General features: G+C 38.4%; 1 protein-coding gene across 1 annotated transcript in view; it reads left to right on the top strand.

The window, feature by feature from the left end:
• Positions 1-25,505, top strand: part of LOC308387155 (uncharacterized protein) — a gene marked incomplete at its 3' end in the record, with an annotated part of 80,735 nt that overhangs the window by 54,257 nt on the left and 973 nt on the right. The gene's annotated exons all lie outside the window — the stretch shown is intronic.

The raw sequence follows: 25,505 nt of genomic DNA, 5'->3' as shown, positions 1-25,505 counted from the left end.
CAAGAACTGTAGTCACTACATGTGACTGAGCAGGTTTAATTAGGCACAGAGACAGACACTCAGCTGCAGTCCCAAGTACACTCTTTCCCTCTGCGACCACTTCTCTTGCTACTAATACTAATTAAGTGATGTTTCAATTATTTCTATACTAATTCTGTTTGCTCAGCTGCAAACATGGTGCTGAAAGTTCAAATTGTCTCTCTGTGTTCCTCTCCGCCAAATTAAATACACTTTAGTGGGACGACTGGATAGCTGAGTGCCTTGGGTGGACATTTAAATGCTCTGAAAAGAGTTGCCAGTTTGATTCCCAGATAGCTAAAATGTGTTCAGTGTGTGTTTTCTCTTATTTCTAATCATTAATGAAAATATAAAATACTGAAAAGATAATCTCAGAAAACACATTAAGTCAAAAGCATTTGTCGATTGTACATTTAGGTCCATCGTTGTTTGGACGATGAAACTGTTTTTGTAGTTTTGTCTCTTTAAACCAACATGGTGGATTTTAAACCAAATGGTCAAGTTTCAGTTTATGTTCAGACTTTCAGCTTAATTAAAGAGACTTAACAAAAGTTTTGCATTAACATTTTATGATTTGGAGGCATATTTATACGCAGTCTCAAAAGTAATTGGACAATTGACTGAAAAGCAGTTTCCCAAAGCAAGAAAATGTCACAGAATCTTAGCCCAGCAGAGTGTCTTTTCAGTCAATAAATACAATATGCAATAATGACCCACAAATATTAAGCTACTGGCCTGGCAGAGGATTTTAAGGGAGATGCATTTGGTGATGTCCACTGGTTCTAGACTTAAGGCATTGATTGATTGTAAAATAAAATGCAAAAGCATTAAAACAAGCCTTTTATCTTTTGTAGCCTGTTTAAAATTTGGGGACTATGATAAAAAATATTTTTAAAACTTGTCAATAAACTTTGTGAACATGAAGTTTTATGCAAGTTTGCAGTTAAATCTATTTTTTCTTTATAAAGAACTTCTAGTTTCTAGTAATTCCATTGCATATATCCCTCATTTACTATTTGTTAAGCCATTACACTCTAGCAGCAGTTCTATACTTTCTGTGGTGGGGTTAAGGATATTAATTCAATTTTGTTTGTCAAAATGCAAAAAAAGAATTATGATACTAAGATTATGGATTCAAAGATATTTAAATACTGTTTGGTAGCCATAACTAACAGCCACTGCAACCTGACTATGTTTATGTAATTAACTTATCTTGCTTTCTCCTTTGTTTCGGTCATAAATATGATGGACACTAGAGTCAATGCCTCAATGAAATGTTAACTGTGTGCTGAAGTAAGCTGCTCCAGTCTGCAATGCAACCCAGCAAGAATCACTATGGCAACCATTACCTGCACCTGGACCTGTTGACATCCAAGCAGCGTGACAAAGCCCACTATAATAACTAGGGTTACGTTGAATAACATTTAACAGTGACTTGTGACATTACTGCCATTAAAAAAGTACATTTCCTTACAATATAATATTACCCAACTGAGTAAGGTATTTTTTTGTACTTTTGTGTTACTGAAAATGAACACTTTTTATGCTTTCTGGTTACATTGTCTGGAAGGCATTACACTACTGCACACTTACCTATAAATGTATTGATTCTACCTGATTGCATGGACTGTTGATACTGCCAGCATGTCCTCCACCACATAATCAAGAGCACCCTCATTAGTTTCGCTTGAAGTGACAGCTTTCGCTGAACTATATCCTTGCTGTTGCCATTTCAAAGCTGTATCACCAACATCATTCTCCTCAGTCACCTGCCACCTGCTTAGCTTGCAGGTGCTTCTTCATCTTTGAAGTAGAGCTCTTCGCAGCAGACAGACACTTATCACACTGGCTCAATTTGTATTGTGTATTGTGCCACTGTGATGTTGTTGTTGTTCTTTTCATGTGAGTACTTCCATGACGCAATGACTTCTCTCTGTCATTTTTGCTAGCTGGGGTACACGTGCACTGACACATGTGCAAGATAGGATACCTTCCACTACTGGACACCTACTTTCCAAGGAGTTGAGGGGAAATTGTATCACCAAGTGAGTGTCACCGGCCAGAAAGAAGACACAGTTTGATGATGTAGATTGAAAGTCAGAGCAAGACATAATAAAAAGGAGTGAGTAAGATAGGATATACGATACAGAACAATATAGTAAGCAGAGAGAAAGAGCTATAGAATATAGAGGAAAGAAAATAAATTGTTAAAGAACGAGAGAAAGGGAAGGGAGAGAGCGAGAGCGAGTCAAAGGCCAGTATCTTCAGAACAGCTGAGCAGCAGGTTAAGACAGAGGCAGCCTTCTGAGACTGAATGTGTTCTCCAGCTCTGGTGCCCTCGCCGCCTGCTGTGTCGGCCCACACAATGAGTGCCTGGTCAACCATAACGTTCTTCATCTGAACACACACAAACACACATACACACACAAAGTTCACACGGTTGTAGAAAAAGACTTCACTGCTTCTCTGACTTACAAGTTACCTCCAGCTTCTACCATGATGAAAATAAGTGTAGGCCTTTGTTCAGACCCAGGGGGACTGGTGTTTCTCTCCTTTCACCCTTCTTTCTTTTTTCCTCTTTTTCCCTTCCCAGTGTCTGCTCTGATTTGTTCTCATTTATTTCACTCCCTGTCTCTACTTCAATTATCTGTTCATTGTTTCTCAACTCCAATCACTGCTTCTTTGGTTGCAGCAACAATAAACTTTGAGCAGAAACATCACCGTATCATTACATTCAACTTCAAGTCACTCCAAAGGTGTAATTATGTGCGCACAATGCGTGACCACTCTGGAGCAAACCCACTTGAGACTCATAAGCCTGTCATGATTAACTTCAGGGCTCCCTTATTGTGAGGCAACACTGTTATCACAAACTATTATACAAAATATGTGGTTGTTCTTGGTGTGCATTGGTCTTCACACAATGAAGGTACACTCAGCTTATTTGCTTAAAACTTCTTTTAAATATTTAAGGACATGTTTTATAGAATTTCTTTTATCATATCAGTTAATTCAGTTTTGATCTATAACTAGACTGAGGACTGTTGAATGCACTGGCTGGGTGCGGGGAGGAGCGTTAAGTCTTCAGAGTGAGTGCATTTTTCAGGATGATTGATAATGAGAATAATATTCCAAAATCATCTAATTTTGAGTGTGTGTGCGTTTCGAGCTGTGACCATATTTATAAGCTTTGTTGAGTCTCTCATTCCTACGGGCCCGTGGTTGGTTAAATACAACTACAACCACTTCACTGACTTCTAAGACACCAACATTAAAATATAGCAGTCGACCTTATCGCTTGATGCTTAATTCAGGTGTGTATGCAAATCTTTGTCCATTGCACGTATATTGCATTGCATTTGTGATGCTAGGCCTGGCTGCACGCTCTCTTTCTAGGTGAGATTATGCAGCCTGTATCCCCATATGGGTCGGCCCTGCCCCAGAAAAACAATGTGAAAAGGCCAGTGCATATCAGCAGTTTGGTAAACAACCTCCTAATTAGACTCATTGATTACACACACCTGGCTCAGCCACCCGTGAGATAACAGTGCCTGAGGGGTGGGCCAACATTCTGTCAATCCAAAAGCTTTCATACTGTAGTTTCTGATATAATGCAACATCTTAGAGGATGAGGAAGACCGAAAGGGAGATGTGTGTCTGTATTGTTTTCATAAGGGTATATTCAAATCTCTGTTTGATCACAAACACATTTATTCTTTGAGGATAACCAAAAGGGAAGGGCAGCAGTTATTAGTTATCCAACTACATAACCTCCAATTATACTTTCCAGTGGAGATTAAAAACCAAAAGTACCATTTTTTATTGTGCTTTTCTACTCTTTGCCTTTAAGCACTTTTTCTAGCATACACACACACACACACACACACACACACACACATGCCGATGAACATATCAGTGGCAATTTGGGGTTCATTATCTTGGCCAAGGACACTTTGGCATGGGGACTGCAAGAGCCGGGGATGAAACCATTGACCTTCCAATTAATAGACAACCAGCTCTGCCTCCTGAGCTACAGCAGAGGCTACTAACTGTTTAAAAGGAATTATAAAACACCCACTTTTTTTTCCAGTCATGGTGTGCAAATTATGCGTTTGCACTAAAATCCTTTTTTTTTTTCTTGCCAAGCTAATCTGTGCCTCACATTAGAATTTTAAGTAGGTGAGTTTGCATCCACTGTCAAATACATGGACAATTGCAGGGAAAGGCCAAGCTTTTAACTATTTTATTAGCATGAAATGCCAGTATCTTTTTTATACTGTACATAAATGATGAAAAAACCAAGGGATGTGGCTCATACAGTAGCGAGTTTTTAGTTACAATATAAGCTCATCCTGAAGCATACTCTGCTTCTTTTTTGATCATGTTGACAAACATGTTGTATTCAGTGGAATCATATTCATCAGTAAGTGTTTTACTAAGCCCATGGCATTGTGGTTCACGTCACAGTATAACACAAAGAAGGTTAACATTCAGAGATATCAGCGATATGTCTCCCCGGTAATGAATCATAAATCACTGTCAATCAATTTCAACTGCTTTGGAGTAAGTGAAAATTACCAAAAGTGGACTGGAGAGGCAAGGCCAAGACAACAAGACCCCAAAAAGGGCAAGTTTTTGCAGGTAGTGGCCACAGACCATTGCTCTCTTTTCAGTTCTCCAGACTAATTTTTCTCTAGTTTTGCTTTTTGCTTGTGTCACTGTTGGTAGACTGAAATGGTAACTATAACTCATTAAGGTTGCACAAGTAATCCAGGAGATGGGCCATTACATGAGGAGACCTTAACAGGACCGTAAAAAGGTCTCAACCCAGCAGCAGCAGCACCAGTAACAGGAGGAGTGCTGCCAGTACCCTACAAAATAACCTCGACAGGTCGTGTGCATCTTCATGCTTTGTAACTAGACAGGTTGATTATAGTCATCCCTCAGCTGTTAACCATTATATCAGATTTGTGGAAAAATAAAATATATTTCAACTTGTTATTATAAATAATCAACTCTTTACTATAAATGCCAGAAGCCATCAAGTTTTTTCACAGCATGCAGAAAAAGCTACACACATATTTGACATTGTAAGGATTTACTCAATTTTACAAGGCAAATACATTACAGTATAATAAGCTTATAATAATCTTTGAGATGTTTAATTTTAAAAGACAGGAATCCAGGCAAGATATTAATCTGACCTCCCACTGATATACAGCAAAGGTGCGTATTTGGATATCTTCTTAGACAGCAGCTGGCTCAAGTTATTATCTTTCTCATCAGGGATTAGTAGCTAAATGTCCCTGGGAAAAAAGGGGCTCTATAGAAATACAGGACACTAAAATCTAATGTCCTTTGGTCAGAAATGCTTCATTTTTTAATGTAAGTGAATTAATGCATCGATCTGCATTTACAGTTCATTGGTTTGTATGTGAATACCTGAGTGAATGCACACACACACACACACACACACACACACACACACACACACACACAGGTCACATATGTCTTATACTCATAACTAGGACATTGTTGTTGTTATACTATAGATAGGTAGCTAGGCTACTGCCCTGAAGCTAGCAGTAGTATAGAATAGTGTCACAGGAGGTAAAAGTTACCCATATGAAACAAGTCACAGTTATATTGATGAGTGCCTTCGGGAAGAACACGTCTTTGTTTCTCTCAGAGTTCAGATTTTTGAAGAGCAAGTATGGCTGCCTTCCAATCCAGTCTGCCATTTAGGTTGCAGTGCTTGCAGAAAATCTAATAGGCCTTTCCTGTCAGGTTAAGACTTTTTAAAATATATGTAGGTTTTTGCCAGAATTAAATATATATATACACACACAGAGACACACATAAATGTGTATTTTATGAATTCTTTAATTCCATAGAGGCAGATCTGTCTTTCCACCCTTTCCTGGAAAAACATAATTACACATGACCTTGGCACTTTTGTGTAAACCATACACAGTACAGAAGATGGACATGTTATTGTGATATCTCTCATTGATTGCTCATTTTTCTCAAGATAAATCATTTCGCCCTTAAAAAATGGGGAGGGTGTGACTAGGAAATCATACACTCATTGGCTAACAGCTTATGACTGACGATTCACTGGCCAACAAGCATGAGGTTTTATACCACAGATATTTAATTTTTAACAATAGTATGACCAAGATTTATAAAGCAGGCCTAATTTTTTACTTAGTATGACCCAAAATAAATGACTTAGCCCATCAACTCAGCAGGAAAGACATTCCCTAATACTTCTAGGACCAGAAATCTTAACCACAGCTGTAACCATAACTATTGGTGGCCTGCATTTAGAATGCAGGTCTAAAGTGCTTAAGCCTATATAGGCTTAATTTTTCTGACCCAGAATCTATTTCGGTGTTTTATACCATCTAGGGTCTAAACTGAATTCACCCTTGTGACTAAGGCTACGTTCACACTGCAGGTCTTAATGCTCAATTCCGATTTTTTGATCAAATCCGATTTTTTTGTCTGCTCGTTCACACTACAAATAAAATGCGACAGCAAATGCGCTCTACTGTGAACGCTCAAAGCGGCCCGCATGCGCAAAAGAAGCGGTCACACACAACGCGCTCTGTTTAGACCCAGAGCAAACAGTATTGTTTGACTGTTTCAGACTTTACGTTTCCCAGTTTTGCTTTAAGTTATAAAGTTATTTTGTTATTTACATATGGCCTAATAATGATCCTTATTGCTGTTTTAGAGAGGAGCGGTGCTTCAAAGGATAGCTGCAGATTTCTGTCAGAATCTGCAGATTATACAGTACAAATAAAATGTTCACGTTTCTCCAACGTTGTCTTCCCAACAGTTTCACTAACATCTACACTGGATGGCCAGGAAGCGTTCACGATGTCTTCTCCGGCGCTGATAATTGGCGTGTCTTGCGTCAGTGACGTAAAAGACAGATTTAATGCGACTTGACCATTCAAACAGCAGTCGCTTTCTACAACATCGGATATGTATCGGATTCAGCACCACATACGAAAGTGACCCAGATCGGATTTGAAAATATCGGATTTGTGCCGTTCACACTGTCATACCATGATCGGATATGGGTCGCATAGGGTCAAAAAAATCGGATTTGATGCGCTTTCGCCTGCAGTGTGAACATAGCCTTATTTTCCTTTAATCTACAGGTTGTGTTTATTCACAAAATTTTAATCCTACAAAGACATCCATCGCACTATAGAGATGGCAAGTCATAATATTTCCTCTGCTTTATTTCACTGTCCATAATCATCAAAGATATTACATTGCCTCATCACTTTATAATGCATTAGCTCCACAGTTTCCTCCTCCTCTCTGCAATCTCATTATGAAAGCTAAAATTGTCATGGTCCGCGGCCCGGCGTCCGGGGTGCTGTTGGGATGCCCACGCCCACGGGCGTGGCTGCTAACCCCACACCTGCATCCCATCCCAGGCGATCACCAGGTGGACTATTTAATCCTGCCCTACCTGCTGCTCCACGCCAGTCCGTAGTCGCCTCTCAGCGATCACAACTCGGCGTTTTTGCGAGCCACCTGCCTGTCCACCTGTCCGCCTGAGATTCGGAGCACTATCAGCCTCGCCGTCTCGACCCCTTTGGAGCTCCCCCCCTCTGGTTCACTCAGCCCGGCTACCTCCGTAAGACGCATACTCCACCTTCCCTCGTATGCTGCCTTTTTTCCGCACCCCAGTAATCTGTTTCTCTTTTTGTTTTGCAGCTTCTCACAGCCCCGCTCTCGGCGTTCCCTGCGCGGTTCACCTCCCCAGTCCCTCGGTTTCTTCTGGTTCCACACGTTGTTTTTTCGGCTACCCTCACGGGACACCTTTAGTTATAATAAATTTGCTTTCTTTATTCCCTCCTACCCTGGTGTGTGTGTTCTGCTTCTGGGTCCAGCTTGCGCACGGAACCTCGGTTCATGACAAAAATAGCCATTGCACATGCCTTCAAAGCATGTATCAGCCATCAGTTTTGCCTCACAACTACTCAATCATGTAATTGAATATCAAGTCTACTGGGCTTTCATAACTGACTGACCCTCTGAACACACATCATTGCACACCCAATTGCAACTGTGGAAGCAGACACGTGCAGATGCATTTAGTTGGCTGCCTGATGCTCTTATCCACGGTAGCTTATAGTGAGTGTTCAGTGTCTTGCTTAAAAGCCACACGAGAAAGACGACATGAAATCACACAAGAGAAAGAGCAGGATAAAGTTGAACAGTTTTTCCCACATAGGCCTTTGATCTATAGATAGAAAAGTCCAGATAACTGGGCACCATAATACCACCAACAAAATAAAAATACATACAAACAGTGTCATTATCATCAGTAACATCAAAATCATAAATAGATTTGACATTTTAAAACTATCTAAGGTTCAAATGAGTGTATGGCGTTTTTGGCTTGCAAATGTAATCTCTGGATGAACCACAAGGATACAACTATCATATAGTTTGCTTTAAAATAAACTTGTGTACACATTATGACAATATGATTTCTATATCATTTTAAACAACCGAGAGTGCTAGTTAATATTTGTGTTTTAATATAAATATTAAAAACTGAGAAAATATTGAATCTCAATTTGCAAATTCACTTCATGTATATCTGACATGACGGATTTACATTGCCCATCTAAGCATAGTTTAGTCTTGTACAATTAATATAATCTTTAAGACTATTCAAGAATGAGTCAAAATGAATAAAATGACTCATTTTGAAATAAAAATAATTGTGTTTTTGCAAGCTCCACCCCTGGGAAGCACTGTGGTGAATTCACAATGAAGCTCTATGTTGGACGAGCGCTCTGTGACTGTGGTGCTTATGGTCAGATTTAGGTTACATCAAGTGTAGCAGAGTTGTATCTGCATTTAAGGTGCTTAGATTCATTCACTGAATTCTAACTTTATACCAACTGTATACTGTCTAATTTAAAGATAATATAAACTTAACAGTTTCAGTGTAATGGATCAACATCACCCACGATAGCTTGTGAAAGTGCATACTGTACATATATGGCAGTTCGTCTTGTAACCGGAAGGTTGCCGGTTCGAGCCCCGGCTCGGACAGTCTCGGTCGTTGTGTCCTTGGGCAAGACACTTCACCTACTGGTGATGGCCAGAGGGGCCGATGGCGCAGTATGGCAGCCTCACTTCTGTCAGTCTGCCCCAGGGCACCTGTGGCTACAACTGTAGCTTGCCTCCACCAGTGTGTGAATGTATGGGATCGGGGGGGTTGTACTGCACTGGGTGAAAAATTATTTAAGTGACAGGAAACAATTTGTGAAGCTGGGTGTCCATTCCTCATCATGCTTGGACATTGCTTGTGGTGTTCCACAAGGCTCTATACTGGGTCCAAAATTATTTATTATTTATATAAATGATATTTGTAAGGCATCTGATATATTAAAATTAGTAGGGGAGACCGGGGATAGTTGTAACATTTTTGACATTTCTGTCTGTAAATTGGAGCTCTTTTAAGGTAGTGGTTTCATAATGTAATGCAAAGTATTTACATGTCTCGGCTATTAAATAGTGCAGCTATTTTCTCTGCAGCACAATTACCCACTGCATGGTATGGTCTCAAACACAAAGAGTGAAATGTTACAATTAACCCCTGTGGCGTGGGTGTGGTCCTTGGCCAGCTGCAGAGGAGGCGTGACGCAGTGAGCTCCCGGGGCGGCGCAGGGGCGGGGTGAACAGGTGTGCTGGGATCTGACAGTGATTGTGTCTCTTTATGTGTTGGCAGTGACAGACGGAGACGGAGGTGACAGCAGAGAAAGAGAGCGCGGAGTATATGTGTCCACGTTACCCCGAGTTTAATAAAAGGTTTCTGCATTGTCAAAGTCGCTCCGGCTGGTATTTCTTGGGTCCACCGTTACAACCCCATAGTCTGGGTTAGTTGTAACATATCCTGGGGTGAAATGTAACACAATGAAATAAGGGTACTAACAAAATATTAACATGTAATCTTTGTTTATTCAACACATGAATGCACTTAGAGCCATTAATGTAGATGTGTGTGTGTGTGTGTGTGTGTGTGTGTGTGTGTGTGTGTGTGTGTGTGTGTGTGTGTGTGTGTGTGTGTGTGTGACAGAATGCAGAAATCTAGCTTTTGAACATATTCCAACCCCCCAAAAAAGACAAATTATGGAATTTTCTGCAACTGAATATTTCATTAATTTTGGTTGGTCTTCCTTGAGTTTGGCCTCATTGGCTCAGTGGGCATTATAACCTACAACTCTTGCACCAATTTTAAACATAACAATGAAGCTGAAAAAATGTAGTTGTGCACCAACATCGCAATTCCATTACTTTTTATCCTGGCTTACCTTGGTGTGGTTTTCAGAGTGCTTCAGAAAGATGAGTAAATCTGTTTCTTGCACCCATCCTGATTTATTTCCACTACCAGTACTTCCTACTGGTCCATCTCTGACACAGAGGTCTGCATAATGTATGTGTGGGAACACAAACAGGCATTAACCGCATATACAAATGCGACCAGTGAACCTCTCTCTGCTGATGTCGTTGCCCCAACTTGTTTAATATAAGTTAAAGTAATAGTGTGGTTAGTTGTAACATCTGCATTATTGTTACAACTAACCCAGACTGTTGCTGTTACAACTGACCCAGACTCCTATAGCCATGAACTAGCTAACATTACAGCCAACGGCTAAAACATTAGCACTAAAGACCTACACAGAATATATCCCCATAGACATACAAATAACATAATTTAAGTTTGATGAGTTTAACTGCAAAGCAGATAATGCTATTAGAAATTGAAATAAAGTAGAAAAACTTACTTTTTGGCATACAAATTACTTTTTTTCGTGTTAAATTGTCTGTGTTTGACGAAATGTGCTGATTTTTCACATGTGATAGCAGAATTGAATTGGGCATGCACAGGATGAGTCACATCATTTGAAACTTAGCCCTGATTGGAGAAATTGGAAGTGTTACAACTGACCCACGTTACAACTATCCCCGGTCTCCCCTATTATTTGCAGATGACACAAATATTTTTTGTTCTGGGGGGAATCTAAAGGAGCTGCTGGATACAATTACTTCAGAAATGTGCAAAATTAAAAAATGGTTTAACAGGAACAAACTATCGCTAAATCTAAGTAAAACTAAAAAAATCTTATTTGGGAATTCCCTTAGAAAGGCACGTGCAGATTCATATAGATGGTGTGGAAATTGAAAGAGTACTTGAACATAAGTTTCTTGGTGTGATTATAGATGATAAATTAAACTGGAAGTCTCATATAAATCATATACATAACAAAATTTCAAGAAGTGTTTCAATCTTGAGTAAAGTAAAACACATTCTGGACCACAAATCACTCCACATTCTCTATTGTTCCCTGATTGCACCGTATTTGAATTACTGTGCAGAGGTGTGGGGCAATACTTACAAATGTTCGCTATCATCAATCTTTCTATTACAAAAAAGGGCCATAAGGATAATCCATAAAACTGGTTACAGAGATCATACAAATCCACTATTCTTAAAATCAAAAATTCTAAAATTCACAGATCTGGTTCATTTTCTCACTGCACAAATTATATATGAAGCAATAAATAACCTGCTTTCGGACAATATTCTAAAAATGTTTTCTAAAAGGGAACAGGGATACAATTTGAGGGGGGAATTAAATTTAAAACATCCTCGTATCCGTACAACATTAAAAAGTTTTTGCATCTCTGTGTGTGGAGTGAAGCTGTGGAACAGACTAAGTAAAGATATGAAGCAATGTCCGAGCATGGCACAGTTTAAAAAGCGGTTTAAGGATATGGTTTTTACAGGGTACAGGGAAAAGGTAGAGATTTGATAGGGTGTTCTTGTCCAATATTTTCATGTGTGTGCGGGTGCACGGGTATGTTGGTATGGGTATGTATATATCTGTAGGTTGTGTATCCTTTGAGGTGTTACTTGGGTTACTGAAAATGTGTATATGTGCGTATGTGTATATACGTATGTATGGATAGATAGAAACATATATGTATATTTATATATTTTTTTAAACATGAACAAAAATTTTAAAAAAAAAAATACACATGACATATAATGTAATTGCAAGGAGGTATTTCTGTAGTGGAAAAGGGGTGGGATTAAATAAGCTTATGCTTCTTCCTGCTCCTTTTTGAACATGAAAGTTATTTGTAGTTGTGGTTGCTCGTTTTCCTTTTGCTTTGCTTTGTTCATTTGTCACTTTTAATTTTATGTTGTTGTACTTTTTCAACATGTTCAAAATAAAGATTCAATCAATGTGAGAGTGAATGACTAGTGGAATTGTACAGAGCTTTGAGGGCCCCGAAAAGCGCTATATAAATGCAATCCATTATTATTATTATAGATAGATAGATAGACAGACAGACAGATAGATAGATAGATAGATAGATAGATAGATAGATAGATAGATAGATAGATAGATAGATAGATAGATATGGTAATCAACAAATACACCCTCCTGCTGGTCATCACATAACCTGCTGGGATAATAAGATGGCCAAAGTTAGAAGTCACTGACAACCTTACTAAATTAAATTACTATGTGTAGGGATGGGTATTGAAACCCGGTTCTTGTTGAGAACCGGTTCCCACTGTTTCAATTCCTTGGAATTGTTTGCCATTTTTCCCTTATCGATTCCAGTCGCCCCGAATGACATCGCCACGTTGCGGAGCGTCATTTACCTGACAGGAAACATGGCACCTAAGCGGCTCAAACGCTCAAACGTTTGGTTATACTTTATGAGAATGGCTGACAACAGGGCAACTTGCAAAGTAGATATTTCATTTAAGGGAGGAAACACTACGAATATGCAAAAGCATTTGCTCGCAAAACACACGATGACCTTAAATGAATGTCGTGTTTTAAATTCCGCTCCGGACTCGTGAATCTCAACCCAGCAGCAGCGGTAACGTTTGCACGTCCTCTCCTGTTAGTGCGGCAGGTAAATAATCAACTAACAGTGCATATTATGTTAGCGCGATCTGCCTTATTACAAAACCTGCCATTACTGTGCATTTAGGTGACCATGATGAGAGAGACAGACAGAGCCTGGCTGGCTCAGATACTGGCAGTTCTCGCTGCAGTCTACCGTCAGCATCTCCTTTCAGGCCAAGATAGACGAATGTCACGCAGCAGTGACTAAGTTTGTGGTAAAAGGCTTGCACCCATTTGCCACAGCAGATGCCCCCGATTTTCGGTAAGTGAATGTGTTTCATTGTAGGCAGGGACATTACTGGATATTCTTGTGTAATTGCTACAGAATAATTTATGTTATACTATTGCTACAGAAGAATATTTATTTTATTATTTTACATTAACAATTTCTTTCCTGGGGACCCTGTGACACCCCATTGAAGAGCCGTAGGCTGTGGATCTCTCCCAAATGTCTGTCTTGTTCAAAGAGAAGATATAAAACAAAGTTCTAAGCTAATCGACATTAGTGTTCTCCTTTTTTAAAAATAAGAATCAATAAGAGAATCGATAAAGAATCGAATTGTTAAACAGAACCGAAAATGGAATCGGAATCGTGAAAATCTTATCAATACCCATCCCTAACCATGTGTGGAGGATTTCACCCCAAATCCAGCACCCTGAGACTGTACACTAAGCAGAAGGATAGAAACCCAGGACTAGTGAGAATCAGAAGCATGATACGGGATGAAACAACAAAGATCCATGAGTACAATACAAAAACGGTCAAGGAGCAAGAACAGGAACCATTATGGGAGGACAGGCCCCTGCACAGCAGACAGAAGAAATGGCTGAGATAAAGAAAATGACTGGACAGATTTGGCATTTGTTTGTTCCTTATACATTAAAGCAGTCCATATCAGATGTCTATATATGCAGTATATTTGTCTGATCTTAAACTGTCCCCTTATGGGCCGTGTAATATTTGATCTTTCTTCTTTGGTCCAGCTTCTCTGCCTGAAACTCCCATGCTGTATGCTGCCCCCTGCACAAAGCCTCCAACATTTCACTATGCACAGTCAGCTGTAAGTGTAATTAATTTCTCATTAGTGTGGGCAATAATAACTCTTGCTTGCCCTTTCTCCCTCATGCTTCCGCTCTCACCCTCTCCCTGCATATGTATTCCCCCACACCTTGCCACACCTCCCTCATTTTTGCAACGCCACCGATTCCATGCTGAGGGGGACTCATGTGTGTACTCACATTTGTGGGAAAAAAAAAACACGCAAACAAACAGCAATTAGCTTCCTGTTGACATGGAGAATAGTAGACTCACCTCCTGCAAATTACCACTCACTGAGGAATAGGCAAGAGGGGCTTTTATTTTAGGTGTTTTTAATGGCCCACCTACATGGAAGCTAATCATGAAACTACACACACAGGGAAAAAAAAGCATCCACAGTAAGTAAGGCACCTCAATAAAATTGCTATCCTAATTGCAATCATTTTAAACTACTTGTAAAAGCTTATTAACTTAATGTTACTTGTAATTATTCTTCTTGGACCACTAAGTATCTTGCTTAAAGTCAGCATTACTGAACAACTTAAATTCACTTATTTGGTATCAGCAGAATAACAAGTTAGGCTGTAACGCCTTATTATTTAGGGTCACGCTGTCTCCTCATGTCTGGGGCAAACTCTGTAATCAGTTAAATAACTTACTGATGACCGAGTTCTTTCTCGCAGAAGAAGGGTTTACTTGTGTGAAGAAATATCAATTTTCTGGCAATCTTTAAACATTTATGCTTCAATACCATGACATTTGGAGCAGAAGAGCATGAAATGCTGTTCTTCCTGTGTTTCGCAGGCTAATGTGCCTCTCTCTCTCTCTCAATGCACATAATCCATCTACTGCATATTTTAGCTCTTTTTCTCTTCCTTCAGTTTCTTTCCTTCATCCTTACTGGTGTGAGTCCTTCTGTCCCTCGCTCCAACTGCAGTAATATGTCAGATAAAAGTTAGACTTTGATCGCTCTTTGACTTCGAGCACAGCTGTGCCCCTCACTTTTCATCTAATAGATTTACCATTTCACCACAGTCCAATTTCAAATCAGCTCAGAGCTTCTTTTCCACTCGTTCATTATGCATCACTGAAAGTTGAGAACTTTTGGGCTTCCTCTTGAATACCAAGTAGTGTCACAATGAAGCAACTCATTAAATACAACTTTTCACTTTGAAAGAGCAACATTTTTGTAGTGACACATTTTGAATTTGGTTGTAAATAACACTTTAGCTGTGAATTCATTAGATGCTAAGTGTGTTAGAATAGAGAATTAAGTAGTGAAACGCGAAAGAGAATGTTGAATCAGCATTTCTGTGTCACTTATCACAGCAGCCTCTATCCGTGTGAACACACCCGAGCTGAACTCCAGTAAAATGCGTGGTTTTAGAGGACCATAAAATCTGTTTTAACCAACTTCAAACATTTTCAGTGGGATACTACATTTAAACATGTAAACTTGCTGCATTTTAATATAGAAATGAATAAATTGTGAGCTAATAATTACCCAAACATGGATAGCTTTTAAAAAAATCCACATAGGCACAAGTAAAAATATGTGGATTGCATTTTTTTTCTAAAGGCTGTCCACAATAAGAGTGAAAAAAATCCAAAACTTTTACCTTATGATCCTCAAGACTTTCATATATGGCAAACGAAGGAAAAGATAGAAGGTGTCTAAGGGGAGGCAATGAAACAGGGTCCATCACATCTGAGCTGCTTTTATCCCAATTAAAAGTGGTACTAACGTGCACCCACACTACACAAAGTTAAGAATGCTAAATAATTTAACACCTTGCCTACTGTTATCATTTATTGATGAAATGCAGAAACATTCCCTATTATAAAGCCCAACCTTTGATATTACAGTGAAATGCTTTCAATCACTGTGTGCTCTCTTTAATTGGGTAAACAATACTGAGGCTTATTACAAGAAAGATCAGCCTATTAGAGGGACAAGGAATTAACCTGACATCATTTCTTTTTCTCTTTGTACTTATACAGACTGAACACATAACACAATCATATGTGAAATCTTGCATTAAAGGATGAGCATGTGTCAATCAACCAAGGGAAAAGTAGAAAATAAGATCTTATATGAGCGACGGCAGAAATTACAGGTGTGACTCTCGGATGATAATGACTCTTTGTTCCTCCCTCCCTTCATTATGTAGACTTACATGTGTAGGAATCCTTAAAAATGCTGTTATTGCTGGTTTGTTATATGCTCCTGTCACTGAGTTTCTTAGCATATATACTATACATCCACCTCTCATTTTCTTGTTTGTCTTGTACTCTTGTTTCCTTACTCAAGCTTTTCCAGCTATTATTTCCCAGTTTTTGTGTTTCTGTTGCTTTGCTTGTATTTTCTCATGTGACCTTTGTTGTTTGAATGCTCTGCATTTAGCTCTGTCTGGTATGACCACTGCTTGTTTTTGATTAACTATAAGATTTCAGATTTTACACAGCCTCCATGTGTCCTGCACTTGGGCCCTCTCCTGTAGTGTGTTCGTCACACTACATAAACAAAAAGAACAACACATGCTCATGAATGCCAATGCATACATTTACATACATATATCCCTGTTTACACATTTATCAATGCAAATTATAAGATAAAAGTAGCTCCTGAGCTATAAATCAGTCAGAACAGTCAGAACAATCAAGTTTAGCATCTCCTTTTTTCCATTTCCCCCCCTTTCCTTTGGATCCTACAAAGCTAAGCTAAGAGCACACCTTCACCCTGTGGGGAAAGGCTCCTCAACCCAATAGCTGCAATCAGAATATTCTTTGTTACTGAGAAAATCTTGGAGCTAATTGTGTAATCTTCTGTGCTGCATGTTGAATTTGCAAACAATGGAGAACACTGCGTTCTGCTCACAGCTGATCTCTGGGGACTGTTCTTACAATAACCATCGCTGTCTTGTGGCTAATGGAACGAATAAAAGATGCATTAAAGAGGTTGTGGGAAGAAAAGAGAGAAGGAAAGGAAAGTTACAAGTGCTGGAGAAACAAAAACGAACAGCAGTTGAGTGTAGTCTCCAGCATACTTGATCAGTATAGGTCCGAAATCAGGGAGGGGTTGGAAAATGCCAGTATGGGCATGATCGATTGCGGCTTTATCGCCAGGAAACCAAACGGAGAGAGAGAGAGGAAAGCATCCTCTGACTACATTTGTAACTATGAGACTCTAAAAAGCAGAACTGCCATATAAATGTTACCTCAACCAGAAAGGAGTGATTGATTTTAAACAAAAAGAGAAACCCAAGGTGCTCTGAACTTTCTACCCAAAAGTATAAGAGTACTTCTTTTTACTAACGTAAGCAGCACACAGTCTATATTGAATCCCCAAGCTATATTTTTTTAATTTGACATTTTCCTTTTCTGGCAGTTTCACTTTACAAAGCCTCTCTGAACAGTCAGTTTTCATCTGTGTTCTCAAGGACTGATTCTCTGAGTCAAAGAATTAGTAAATAGAATGACACAATTTATTTCATTACAAAATGACCTGTCAGTGTAATCATTTCTCGTTGTCGATGGTGAACGGTTAGGAGATTTTAGATTCACATTGCATTGCCACAGTGTTGACATGCAATTCAACATTCCTGCTTATTTGATTTGAGCCTCGGCAATACCTGCCCCCTCTCCTACACCAAAAGCCACAGTCTGGTTGTACATAGACTGCACACCACCAGCCTCTCAGCAATATAACTCTTGCTTTTTGTCTCTTCTGTAAAAATTTACTGACACTATGTGCAGCACAAAATCTAATTACGGTTGTTAGTGGCGTTATGGAAAAAAGGAAAGTTATTGGCTTATATCTTCATTAAAGCAATGAAAACAAAGTGTGTTTGTTTGGCTGCACTGTCTACATATATACAAACTTGTTTTCCGATGCATTTCTCAGCAGTATCTGAAAACCCATATTATAAACAGGAACCACAGGTGTTGACAGATCTGTCAGAAGTATCATCTTTTCTTTTTTTAGAAAAAGAACATGGTTTTTGAGGCCTTCACATAGCAGTTGGCAACACAACAGATGTTGCCACTATGTTACAGTTCAAGAGCTTTAAAAAAATTCACACGGAACAGTTTTAAGGAATAGAATTTGAAAGCATATTGTAATAAAAAGTAGGAAACTGATTTAGGAATACTCCTTAGAAAGACATCATGTAGTCAACAACTGCAAAATCTCAGATGTGATTCCAGGTTTCTGGTGTTTGTCCAGGAACTGACAGCAAAATGATCTTGTATGCTATCTGTTAGTCATTTTGCATGTACACGGTGACGCTGCCACAGCTCAAGTTACTTGAAAAAAGTAATTAGTTACTAATTAGTGATTACTTCTCCAATAAAGTAATCCCGTTACTTTACTGATTACTTATTTTCAAAAGTAATTAGTTACTTAGTTACTTTTCAAAAACATGATGCATAACCTGAATATGTTATAAAGCAATAGACCTTTCAGCCCAATTCTTTTTTTATGCATAATCCATCATATAAAAGTGAATCAAATGGAAAACCTCTTTCTAAAAATTGTTTTATTATATATAGTTTTCCTTTTAATTTTATGCACATTGCATCAAGCAAAAATTTAATTATATGCAACTGTCTTTGACATTTAAACCTATTTTCTGCATAGTCCAGTATATAAAATAAAATAATGTTTTGTGTTTTTGTGTCAGTGGGGAGATTCGGGGGTTTCTCATTCCTGTGGCGGCTTGCAAGGTGCTTGCTCAGATTTAAGGTTTAATTTTTCTTTCTTAAGTTTTCTTCCCACGCAGAGTGTACAGCGGACGCTAATGTTTTTGTCACTTTTCACGGAATAAAACATAAAGTAATGTAAGTGCATCCACGCTTTAAACGCTGCACGGTCATACTCTCTCCCGCACTCCATATTATCCATTGTTGATCTACACACGTCTGTTGCTGCCGCAGACGTCGCACGTCATTGTCATGAGACACTCTCACAAACAAAATCATGGCAGTTTAGTAATGCAGTACCACAGCGTGTTAATTGGAAAGTAACAGTAATCTAATTACTTTTTGGCAATAGTAATCCCTTACATTACTTGCTACTTGAAAAAAGTTATTGGATTACAGTAACAAGCTACTTGTAATGCGTTACTGCCCATCTCTGCTTACAACAACCCTGGTATATGAGAAAAACTCAAAACTGGGGACAAATTAATTGCAGTTTTTCCAAAAAAGTCTCATCTCCTATAATCTATGAATCTCTGCGGTTCTGTTCTAAGCCATTAAAATGGAAAATAAAAAGAAATAAATTAAAATGGAAATAAAAACTGACACAATTTTAACATTGTGTCTTTGATCCAGCAGTGGCCTGCCAAACAATACAGTCTAAAATGGCACCAAAGCACATTTTGTGAGAGCGGATTTGATATCACTTGTCATCCAGTGTCATTTGCAACAGCAAGAACAGCAAGTGTAAATTGGGAATTATTGAGAGGTAGCCATACATTTACGATGGCCTTGTTTTTATTAGGATAACATTAGGATCTTTCTTTTATGCTTTTCTGTTAATGTTTTTATGTCACTAACCTGGGCAGCACAAGGCTTGGTGATTAGCACTGTTGTTCAGCTCCACCACCTGGCCAGACCCTTGTTGTGTGCATGTTCTTCCTGCGTCTGTCTGGGTTCTCTCCAGGTACTCCAGCTTCCTTCCTCAGTCCAAAGACATGCAGCTAGTGGGGTTAGGTTAATTGGTGAATCTAAATTGCCCATATTTGTGAATATGAGCGTGAATGGCTGACTGTCTCTCTGAGCCCATGCCCTGCAACCTGTCCAGGATATACCCTACAGCTGCCCCTCCCACAATCCTGACAACAATACGTGGAAGAAAATGGACAGATGGATGTTATGCACCTAAAGGGGTCCAAAAAGTCCTGAGATGAGCTAAAGCTTCCTGTTAGAGGCTAGATTTACTCAAGTTTAAAACAAACCTATTTCCCTCTCACACCCTATGACAATATGACAATACGCTGAAAGGCTGTTAAGGACTACTTCCCTGTCCAATGATCCTAAAACCATGTTGCCTACCCCTGCTGTAATGCACTCAGTGATATCATTCAGAGTTTAATTTAGATACAGTATATTGAGTACTTGGCAAGCTAACAGTTATGATTGCTTTGCTGTCTTCCCCCATTCAAGTACTATACCATCTACTTTCACTAATAGCGTTCATTTATAAAGCAAATGAGTTCATACCACTGCTGTTCACAAACAGAACACTTAAGTGTGTGCAAACATGCACAAACAGAGGCATATTGTCATTCATGTCACGGGTATTAATACATTTGCAGCTAATAGTCACACACACCCAAACTATAGTCACATCACTATTCTACAAACCTTAATTAATCACTTGTGTGCTCCTGGTCACAGTGATTCTTTGACCATCTGCACTGTCACTCGCTTCATAAAGAGGTCCGCACTGAGGAGAAGACAGGAAATGGGAGTCTATTCAGCCACGCAATACTAGCAAATGATGGTCTGGTGCGTTCCTGCAGACACTGGGTAATATGACCACTGCTGAAAATAGGATTCTAAATGAAAAATATATAGCACAATGAAGGACAAAGACACAAGAAAATGCATCAAAATCGAAGGACCACAGATGAAAAGAGTTTGAGAACTCCTTCAATTGACCATTACTAGTTTTATGCTGTAGTTCTAATAATACATTCCGGTTGTGCTCCTGTTGTTATTCACAACAGCAGTTTATGATGTGTCATGAATGTTCTCTCCTTCTCTTGGACCTGACAAATTTTTGTATCTTCTTACTGTCTTTATTCAAAAGAGACTCATTTGAATAAAGACAGGCACTGGACATGACAAAAGCCTGTTCTGTTTCTAGGAATCCTCTGCTTTTATTTGGCCCTTAAAATAAGGCAAAAGCTGAGACATAAAAAATTCACATTCAGCTTTAAAGTGATTATGTGGGGAATATGAGTATCATTATATATTGGTGTCATTCTGTAGTTATTTCCCATAAGGATAAAGGACTTAAAATAACCACTAAGGGCATATAGAATTCACCACTTCAAGTGGAAAAAAAAGTGCCAAACATACGCAAGAATGGACTTTAAATAAATACAGTTAGGGGTCATAAATATTAGGAGAGAGACAACTTTTTTGGTTCTGTACATTACCACAATGAATTTTAAAGTGAAACGACTCAGATGCAGTTGAAGTGCAGACTTTCAGCTTTAATTCAGTGGGATGAACAAAAAGATGAGGAACTAAGGCATTTTTAACACAATCTCTTCATTTCAGGGGCTCAAAGTAATTGGACAAATTAAATAACTAAAAATAAAATGTTCATTTCTGATACTTTGTTGAAAACCTTTTGCTGGCAATGACATCCTGAAGCCTTGCAATCATGGACATCAGCAGATGCTGAGTTTCCTCCTTTTTAATGCTCTGCCAGGCCTTTACTGCAGTGGCTTTCAGTTGTTGTTTGTTTGTGGGCCTTTCTGTCCGAAGTTTAGTCTTCAATAAGTGAAATGCATACGTATGTGACTGACTCTGCCATTCAAGAGTATGCCACTTCTTCACTTTAATAAACTCCTGGGTTGCTTTGGCTATAAATTTTAGGTCAACATCCATCTGTATTATGAAATGCTGCCTTATCAATTTGACTCCATGTTTTACAGATGATGTGGTAATGCTTTGGATCATGAGCTGTTTCCCGCCTTCTCCATACTTTTTACTTGCCACCATTCTGGTAGAGGTCTATCTTGGTTTCGTCTGTCCAAAGAATGAGTTTTTGTTTTTGTTTTTTTAGCAAAGTCCAATCTAGCCTTTCTATTCTTGAGGCTTATGAGTGGTTTGCACTTTGCAGTGAAATCTCTGTATTTACTTTCATGCAGTCTTCTCTTTATGATAAACTTGGATATTGATACACCTACCTCCTGGAGAGCATTGTTCACTTGGATGGCTGTTGTGAAGGTGTTTCTCCTCTGTTGTCTACCTTGGAAGTCTAGGTCATTTTGCGTTGCTGAGTTCGCCAGTGAACTTTCAGTGAACAGGATGTATCAAACTGTAGATTTTGCCACTCCTACTATTGTATATACTTGTATAGTTTTGTACATACTCCTAATATTGTAGCAATTTCTCAGATGGGTTTTTTTTTCTGTTTTTGCAGGTTAGGGATGTTGTTTTATCTGTATGGGGAGCTCCTTTGACCACGTGTTGGCTGTTCACAGCAAAATTTTCTAAATGTAAGCACCACACCTCAAATCAACTCCAGACCTTTTATCTGCTTAATTAATAACAACATAGCAAAGGAATTGCCCACACCTGCCCATGCAACAGCCTTTGAGTCATTGTCGAATTATCTTTGGTCCCTTTAACAATGCACAATGCACAACTCCTAAACCCTTTATCCAATTTGAATTTGAATTTGGATACCCTCAAGTAAAGGTCTACAGAGTCTACATAGCATGTCCATGTCCATTATATAACTATTACTGATATGTTTCTTTAAACATAAAAAAAAACAAAAAACTTGTCAGCGTCTAAATATATATGAACCTAACTGTATGCAGAACTTGCATACACTGACAAATAACTTCTTTCATATGTCATATAATTTACCTTTTGTTAACTATTTATAGAAATTGCAGTCAAACCTTGTTTTGACCAAAGTTACAGGGATATTGTGTTTGCTGTTGGTAATGGAGAAATGACACTGTCATTGTTTAGCTTGGTTGCCTAGAAATCTTTTTTGAGGAAGTGTGTCACCAATTACACAAACCCAAAGCTCTACATTTTATCTTTATAATTTTGTAAATTGTTATGCTTGTTGTTGTCATTGCTTATCTGTATTCTGCTGTGTACAGTGTCCTTGAGTGTTTTGAAAGGCGCCTTTTTAAATAACATTTATTATTATTATTAGTATTATTATTATTATAATTATTATTATTATTAGCTGATAAACTGCAACCTGGAAACAGCTAGCCGTTAGCAGCTAACTATAGGTTTGCCTAATGATGTGAATTGTTTTCAGAAGCCAAAACAGAGCAGTTACTTATTATATAAAAAATTTTTGAGAGTCACTCATCAAGGTTAGGATGTTCCAGTGAAAAAAACAGAGAAGCATTAGTAGGCTAGTACTTGTTGTATAATATATACACAAGTGTGTTGCATTTTTGTTAAAAATCCATTCTCTGGATGGTGCTGGTGCTGATTTTTCTAAACAAGAAAAGGAAAAAAAAGAGATTTTGAGCTCCAAGCAGGGTGAATATCATGGTTTGAGCCGGGAGTTGATGCTGAATCATGGTCGGTTTCATCCATATTTCAGGATGTCAGTGGGGCAGTTTGAGCTCTCGTTGGCAGAGTTGGGACCACATTTAACAAGTCTGGAAAATAATTTGAGAGAGCTGATTGACCTGGAACGGCATCTAGCTCAATGCTTGAGGTAAACTAGTTTTATTTATACTATTTGTATATTCAGTAGCGGGGCATGCTTTGAGCTAGAGTGCAGTTGTTGCCAAATGCAGTGGTCAGATCAATTTATTCAGATCTGAAAAATCGAGCTTTAAAATTTGTCCAGAAAATTAGTCTAGCACCTAGCATCATGTGTCCAAAAAATATTTGTAACCCACTAAATATTTGCACAAATTTTATGCGTCTGGTGTGTAAATGATTCATATTTTAGACATTTTTGTTTTATTTATTTCCTTTTTTTTATTTGGCGTATAGATAATACATTTGTATAGTTAGTAAATATAAAGACACATGGACAGCAGTTTTATTATAAATGTATTTTAATAGCCCGTAATGAACAATACTCTTTATCATTATGGTAAACTGTCGTCCACTTTTAGAAAGTGTGTATTATGTCTCTCAAAGGGAACTTACTACATCATCTATCTAAACTCACTCAAGAAACCCACATAGGTCTGTGTCAAATCCAATGCCACAAGCTGGTTACTAGGCAAGGTAACCAGGTGGCGTAATTGAAGTGAGGCTATTATCCAATCAACGAAAAGAACAACTGAGCTCAGCTTTCTGTTACAAAACGTGCTACAAAAGAATTCATACATTTATTCAGGTCCTTTGGCAAGTGGAAAAGAGATCCCAGCCCACTCAGAAACACCCAGATAACACCACTGGATCACTTCTGGTACCAAATAAGTTGCAATTTTATTTTATTTACTGAACTTTTACTTGTTTTTTGCCTGTGGACGAAGGAGATGATTAATCTCAAAATGGTTAGTTATCTGTACTGCTAGAGCATTATCACTATAAAGCTGTATTTTCCAATGAAATTAGTACTCGAACCCTAATTTATTTTTTAATTGATTCTGTTTTTTTATTTGATCATTTGTTAATAAGGCCTAAGAATTTATTTAAAAGTTTGGTCTTCTTACATACCCAATGCCTCCATGGTAATGTCAAAATAAAAACACGGACCAACAAACTTATAAACTTATACCTGATTTGAAAAAAAATCCTGGAATCAGACTCAAAATTAGAATTTCTATTTTTCATGACATTATATTTTATATACTTATATGCTTTTATAAAAAACTGCATTACTTATAAGTGATAGGCGGCACGTTTTTTTGAGTATTTGTCAGATAATGATGTGACCACTATCAAAAGCTGTTGCAAAAGATCACAGAATTTGGATAATTAAGTCTTTCTATCCTGCAGTACTGCGTAAAAAGAACAACACTTTGGACAAACTCAGGAAAGTGTTAAGTTCTCAGGATATATGCTAAAGAATATTACTGGCTTTCTGTTATATTTACATCGGCTACTAAGAAAATAAATTGAGGCAAAAAAAAAAAAGATAGACTAGCTCACCAGCTTCCAGAAATGTGAATTGCTCATGAAATTTTAAAACATAGTAGCTTCTGTCATGAGAAGTCTCTGATTGAATCCCACACCAGCTCTGTTCTCAGAAGTAACTCCTCCGCTCTCTCAAGCCTTTTCTGCTGTCACTTCAGATCAGCTTGCAAGTTCACTTTTAGCTGGATAGCTGGAGGTTAACTTGCAAAAGGGAGAAGTCAGAGTCAGCAGAGCACCCAGAGTGTCTGCAGACAAGAAGTCCATTTCTAAACACTCACACAGGGACAACACTCCATTCCTCGCTCGCTCGCTCTCCTCTCTCTCGCTCTTTCTCTCTCTGTCTCTCCTTTCTGCACCCCCTCCTGCTCTTTGAAGTATATAAAACAGATTCCCAACTTGGCAACTTAATTTTCCCAGTTGTATCACACACTGAGCCTTGAGCTATGCATAATTTTCATAATGCACAATTTCACACTTAAAACTCCAGATGAATCTTAAACCAGAGTTGATCAAAAGTGTTGCAGTAGCCTGTGTGTGAGATAGAAAAGGAGAGTATATGAAGTTTTTATTCTTCCTCAATTTATCCATTTTATAGTCAAGTGCATTATGATGTAAGAAGTATTGATTGGACCCTTTTATAAGCGATGATACCATTC

Source organism: Rhamphochromis sp. 'chilingali' (genome assembly GCF_963969265.1).
Source record: "Rhamphochromis sp. 'chilingali' genome assembly, chromosome: 19".
NCBI classification, from domain to species: domain Eukaryota; kingdom Metazoa; phylum Chordata; class Actinopteri; order Cichliformes; family Cichlidae; genus Rhamphochromis; species Rhamphochromis sp. 'chilingali'.
The sequence above is the reverse complement of the archived record's forward strand: the minus strand, read 5'-3'. Positions and strand labels throughout refer to the sequence as shown.